General features: G+C 50.3%; 1 long non-coding RNA gene across 1 annotated transcript; it reads right to left on the bottom strand.

Annotated features, from left to right (window-relative positions):
* Positions 1-5,661: 5,661 nt before the first annotated feature.
* Positions 5,662-6,743, bottom strand: LOC102030668. The gene is made up of 2 exons (XR_261937.2): positions 6,363-6,743; positions 5,662-6,186 (listed from the first exon to the last, which is right to left on the bottom strand). It is a non-coding gene; the product is annotated as an uncharacterized LOC102030668 (long non-coding RNA).
* Between the last annotated feature and the right edge of the window lie 13 nt (positions 6,744-6,756).

Below are 6,756 nucleotides of genomic sequence, written 5' to 3'. Positions count from 1 at the left end.
CGGGGCACTTCATCCATCAGGGCCCCCTTCTGTAAAACGGAAAAGGGCGCCTTTCTTTACAGAGTGGCTGTAGCAGTATAGCAAGGCGTGGATTTAAGAGTTCCCTGGGAGCCGGGCGTGGCAGCACATTCCCATAATCCCAGCATTCAGGAGGCTGAGGCAGGAGGATTGCTGTAAATTTGAGGCCAGTCTGGGCTACCTAGTGAGTTCAAGGCCAGCCTGAACTGCATAGTGAGACCTTGTCTCAAAGAAAAGAAAAGAAAAGAAAAGAAAAGAATTCTCTGCAAATCATAACATAAAGCTATCAAGTATCAAGTGTACTCTTTAAAGGAACATCTCTCAAATGGAATCATGTCCCTCTCTCCCTCCGATACTAGTTTAAATCTCTTCTACCCTACTTTTTCCTGGGATGACAGCCAACTTTAGTACCTGATTAGTTTTGTGACCTCCAAGGAAATTATTGATTTAGGCAAGATTATCAATTGGTGTTAAAATCATTAGGAGGTCTGTTAGCAGCAAAGACATGGACAACAAAATTGCAGCACATTCATGGAATGAAACAAGACAATAATGGGATGATACACACAATGTGGCTTTATCTCACAGGTAATAGTGAGTGCAAGAGTTCTTGTACAATTCCATTTACATGAAACACAAGCGTCGGCAGAAGTCATCTGTGAGATTTTTTCCTTCAGTATTAGGGATTTTTTTTTTTTTTTTTTTTTTGGTCTTTTTGAGACAGGGTCTTGCTATGCAGTTCAGGCTGGCCTTCAGCTCACTTTGTAGCCCAGATTGGCTTCGAACTCATGAAGATTCTCCTGCCTCAGCCTCTTGACTGCTGGGATTGCAGGTGTGCACCACCACGCCTGGCTTGTGATTTTTGATTGTACGTGACTTCTTGAAGTCCTAGGAGTGGGAGCTCTTGTCTGGGAGTAGACACAAGAGGGGGTCACCTAGGAGGCTAGGAATTTCTCTATTTGATTTGGGCTGTGATTAGGGGATTCGCTACATATATAAGAATCTCAGGACAGCCAGACCCTGTGTGTTTGCTAGCATACCTAACACTATCCACCATGTATTTTAGATAAAGGCTTTTAGCTTGATTCTAATCAAGGTTTTAGATTCAATTTCAAGTTTGCAGGAAATGCAGGGAAGAGAGGGACAAACTAAATGGCACCATGAAGAAAGTAACCGGACAAATTGGAGGGTTAGAACATATGCAGAGTAACTGACTCCATCTCTTTCACCAGGGGGACTTGTCTAGATAGAAGAGGTCAGGAGGCATCATAAACACATGCCACACAAGGGCCAGCTACGCCTCTGGGTTGGGCAAAGAAGTCATAAAGGGAACTTTCAGAGGCAGCAATTTGGCATATTTGAATAGTGTATTAATCTATTTTCTGTTGCTTTCCAGGGATATAGCTCAGTGGCACAGCTCAGGCAAGCACAAGGTCCTGAGTTCAATTCCTGGTACAAAAAAAAAAAAAAAAAAGACCAATATTTTCTGTTACTATAACAAAATACCCAAGGCTTGGTATTTCTGTGCAGGGAGGTTTATTTAGTGCATAGTTTTGGAGGCTTAAGACCATAGCATGGGATTCTGCTTGCCTCTGGTGAGAGCCTTATGATACATCACATGGCAGATGGCATCACGGTGGGGGGTCTTGCATGAGGGAGAGGTGGTGCAAGAGAGGAAGCAAAATGACTGAAGGCCAGGCTTTACAGTTTTTTACAACCTGCTTCTATGGGAACTAACAAGAGTCCAGGAAAGGGGCTGGGGATATAGCTCAGTGGCACAAGCGCCTGCCTGGCAAGCACAAGGTCCCAAGTTCGATTCCCGGTACCAAAAAAAAAAAAGAGTCCAGGGAAAATTACATTGTCCCCTTTGGAGGGCAGAGCCCCAGTGACCCTCATCACCTTCCACCTGGCCCCACCTCTTAAGGGGCCACCACCGCAACACAGTCACACTGGCACATGAATCTCTGAGGGACACAATCAAGTCACATCCAAATCATAGGAAATACAGATTAAATTTTAGAGGACGATAATCATTTGCAACGTTTTAAAGTATGATAACACCAATTTGGCTCTATCGGAAAGTGTTATTTTGGTTTCTTCGGATTAATTTTCAGCTTGGTGGAGGATTAGAAAACCCACAGGAGTGCCTCTAAGGGTGTTATGGAGTAGTTTTTCTTTCCTTCCTTCCTTCCTTCCTTCTTTTCCTTCCTTTCCTTCCCTTTCTTTCTTTCTTATTTTTTTGTTTTTCTTCCCATACGAGGAATCGAACTCATGAACTTGCGCTTGCCAGGCAGGCTCTGTGCCGCTGAGCTAAATCCCCAGCCCCAGGAGTGCCGCTAAGGGTTCCCTTTCTTCACACAGCCCTTTCTACAGGACATGGGTGTTTCTGGACTTGTGCCCAGCACTTCACATATTTTCCCACTTCATAACAGCCATGAATTTTTCCTTATCATAACTATACTGTAATTGCAAAAGTAATACATTTTTGATGAGAAATATTTTAATAGGACAAAAAAATGAAAAAAAATTAAAAAAAGAAAATGAGGCTCCCCTCACTCCAAGTACCTCCTTTCCCAGTTTCTCTCCCCAAAGGGAACTACTGCTAGGCGTGGTGGTGCACACCTGTAATCCCAGCACTTGGGAGGCTGAGGCAGGAGGATCATTGCAAGTTCGAGACCAGTCTGGGCTACAAAGTGAGCTCAAGGCCAGCGTGAACTGCATTGCGAGACCCTGTCTCAAGAAGACAAGCCCCGCCAAAAAAAAAAAAAACCCAAAAAAATCAAACCTTCTGGGTTCAATCCCCAGTACCACAAAAAAAGTGGGGGGACTACAATTCATGGACTGCTGTGTATCTTTTCAGAAACTAGCCAGTCTATTCCCACAAACTTATCATTCTATATGCTATTTTATGAAGAGGCAGCCTACTCCATGTCCTGTGTTACACTTGGCCTTTTTTGATTCAACATATCTGAAAGATGGTCCCATATCTGCTTTTTTTTTGGTCTTTTTGAGGCAGGGTCTCACTAGGCGGTTCAGTCTGGCCTCGAGCTCACTCTGTAGCTCAGGCTGGTCTCGAACTCTTGATGATTCTCTTGCCTTAGCCTCCTGAGTGCTGGGATTACAGGCGTGCGCCACCATGCCCGGCTCATACCTGCTTTTTTGAAGGCCACCAATGACTTGTCAGCTGTTAGATCCAAGGCCACCTGTCACTCCTGCCTTTATTCCACCCACCTGATTGTCTCTGTTCCCCAGAGACACCGCCTTCGCCTGGCTTCCTGGACTGTGAACTCTCCTGGTTCCTCTGTTTCCTCACTGTCAACCTCTAAACACTGGCGTGTCCCTTGGCTCATCCTTGACCTTTTCTCTGCCTACCCTTCACGCCCTGGGTGATCTCATCCAGTCTCGTGGCTGTCAGAGTAAGACCTCTCACTGACAACTCCCGATTTTATCTCTCGCTTGAGTCACAGCCCAGAGCTCCAGCCGCTTTTATCAAGTTGCTTGTTTGATGTCTCTGCTGGTTATCGGGCAAATGTCCACGACAGAACCCATGACTTGAGCCCCCAAAGCTGAACCTCCTGTCTTCCCTGTTTCAATTGTCAGCAACTCCATTTGTCCAACTGCCCGGGCCAGAGACCTCAGGCACCCATGATGTCTCATGTGCCAGCCGCAGCCAACCCCATGGCTCTCCTCCAGCTCTGCCCACACCTTGCCACCTCCCACTCCGTCACCCGGGCTGAGCCCTCATCATCGCTGGCCGAGGTCACTGCACTGGCCACCTAGCTGGTCTCCTTTATTCTTGCTCATCGACACGGTATCAGGGTGATCCTGGTACAACTAGACAAAGTCCCAGCTCACTCAGAAGGCGAGGCCCAGCACCCTGTGTGAACGGGCCATTCTCTCTGGCTTCCTTCCTCCCACTCCCTCCTTTTCTCATTCTGCTCCAGCTGTCTGGTCTCCCTGCCATCTCTTCCTTTCCCCTGCCTATACCAGGCCCAAGCCTACCTTAGGGCACTTGCATTCCCCCACCTTACGCCAGGTATCCGCCTGGCTCTCCTGCTCACTTTAGTCACATCATCCTCCAACATTAAACTCTCAGCAGCATCTACCCCAACCACCTGTTCAAATCTCAGCACAATCCTTCAAGGAAGTATTGCCTTTCCACGTGCAGCTCAGAGACTAAGTGACTTGCTAAGCTGAGAAGGGCTGGACCAGAATCCCTAAGCGGAGTCTTTCTGAAGCCAAAGACTGCTCTTCCAGTTCCAACGACCGATGTCACTACTCTTACCCCGTCCCTACCATATCTCCGTAACACTTTTTTTTCAGTGCTGGGAAGGGGCTAAGTGGCCGCAAGGTCTCATAGCAAGGGAGTTGATCCTGCCGGGAGGTGATGATCCTGGGTGTCCCTGATCACTTTGGAAGTCCCCAGTGGGGACACAACTCACCTAGTGCAACCTGGGAGACCAGAGGAAAAAAGCACTGGGGGTAAGGTTGTAATTAGGGGCAGAAGCAGGCGGGGCCTTGAAGAAGGGGCTTCCTGTGAGCCTGAGCATGCCTGGACCTCATACAACATACTTGGCTCTCAAGGCGTCCTTGGCTGGCACCTTTCAGCACCTTAGCAACTCTGAGAGTGTAGCACTTTATTCCCATTCTTCAGATGATACCAGAAGAACTTCACCCAGACCCCACTAGGAGGTCACCACACACACAACATCTCCAGGGTCGTTCACAAGTTTCCTTGGCCCGCTGCTCAGGCCACACCTGCCCACCCTTTCCATCTGCCCACGCCCAATCAGTCTGGCGTTCTTCTCTTTTCATCCTCTGAACGTTGGCACCCATTCTTCTTTCCACCTGGAACGCCAAACTCCTGCTCATCCTTCAAGATCTGATACCACAGACTTCAGCCTTCAGCAAAGCAGAAGGGATGGCCCTGTCTCTGCATTTCTTTTTCTTTTTCTTTTTTTGCCTTCTTGAGACAGGGTTTCGCCGTGCAGTTCAGGCTGGCCTTGAGTTCACTTTGTAGCCCAGGCTCGTCTCAAACTTGCGATGATCCTCCTGCCTCAGCCTCCCAAGTGCTGGGATTACAGGTGCATGCCACCACGCCTGGCAGTGCGTTTCTTTGGGCCCTCATCACTTGTTTTGAATCAATGGCTTATATCCTTTCTCCTGAGACCTCGCCCTTACCCATCTTTAACCCCAATGCTCAGAAGCATCTCTGCCACCCACTGGAGTCCTTGTGCTTGTTGAAGGAATAAAGAAACTAACCTGGAAGCCTCTTGGACCACCCCGCCTCCCTGGCTCTGTATGCCCCTAAGAATGCAAGAGCACTTACAGCTTGGGACTGTGTGAGATTTCCTACCGTTGACCTCAGCAGTGAACTGTGTATTGTCATTGTCCACACTGCCCGACTTCTATCGCTTCTCGGCCTTTTGGCTAAGATCAAGTGCACACTCCGGTCTTCTGCCCTGTTAGAGGCCTTGAATCCATTTCCTGCCTCTGCCCTGGAGGTGCGATTACCACAGAGGCACAGAGTTGCTGCCACCCTTCCCTCTGGGCACTCAAGGCTGAGGATGCAAAGCCTAGTCTCTAGCCCGTGTCTTTCCCACTCACCACCCACCCTTGTTAAAGAAAATACAAAAGCACCTGTTAAAGATGGCAAGGAAGACTTTAAGAAGCAGACATCTGCACTGGGGGTTTTTCAACAGGAGAGCGACCGCTCCATTCTGACTGGCAAGGCCAAGTGGGAATTTATAGTAAGGCACAAGGGTGGGCAACTGGTAGATGGGAAGCTAAGGGCAAACCTCAGGGCTCTGGGGATTCCGGGTAAGTTGACTTGACAGGATTCTTCCTGTAGACAGGCCAGGGCGATCTCCCACCAAGGCCAGCAAATTTTTCTGACTCACCAGGATTTTTGCTACAGCTGGACCCAAGGGGCCGAGGACAGAGCCCAAGGTCAGAGCCCAGGCAGAAAGAAGACTTACGGAGCCTGACTCAAGTTTGGTTAGGAAAGCCTGTCATCCCCGTAACGCCCCAGGTCTTTAGATGCTCCCTCCTCAATCCAAGCTCTTCCTCTTCTCAGATTTTCAAGGCCATCCTGAAAGTCTCCGCCGAAACTCGGAACCCTCCACCCCGGCAGCCGGCACCCAGGGGACCCATTTTTCTTGTCTAGACCTGGGAGGAGAGATGTGTCCATTTCCCCTCCCCAAGCCTGGTGCTCTCAGGACAGGAAGGCTCCGCAGGGCCTGGGCTGGGCTGGGCAGGGCAGGGCAGGGCAAGTGGGGTTGGTGACCGAAGGTGCTGAGGCTGACGCCCACCCACACCCCCGCACCCCGCGGAGGGAAGGGTACCTGGGACGTTCCCTTCATCCTGGCCGCGTCCTGCGAGTCGGCGGTCAACGCCCTAAGCCTGGGCCTGGGTCAGCTTCCCCTGGCGACAAGAGGCGACCTCACTGAAGGTTTCTGCGCACCGCGCCGCCCCCTCCCTCTGCAGTTGCAACCACTTGCCGAGGGGTGGAGTGAATACCGCTGGGGCACCGGGATGCTTCCGAGGACCGGAGCTCGACTACCCCCAAACGACAGACACGAAATGTCCCCGCCACAACCCCCTCCCCTCGCCCCTTCAGCCAGAAACCACTCGGCAAGACAGCTGCGCCCTCCGCCCGCGACGCAAACCAGCCCGCAGCAGCGGCGAGGGCTGGCGCGGCGCCTTTAAGCGGTGGCGACCGCGCTGCCCCCTGGCGGC

This window comes from Chinchilla lanigera, unplaced genomic scaffold (assembly GCF_000276665.1).
Source record: "Chinchilla lanigera isolate Chin_1 unplaced genomic scaffold, ChiLan1.0 scaffold00037, whole genome shotgun sequence".
Lineage (NCBI taxonomy): Eukaryota > Metazoa > Chordata > Mammalia > Rodentia > Chinchillidae > Chinchilla > Chinchilla lanigera.
The sequence above is the reverse complement of the archived record's forward strand: the minus strand, read 5'-3'. Positions and strand labels throughout refer to the sequence as shown.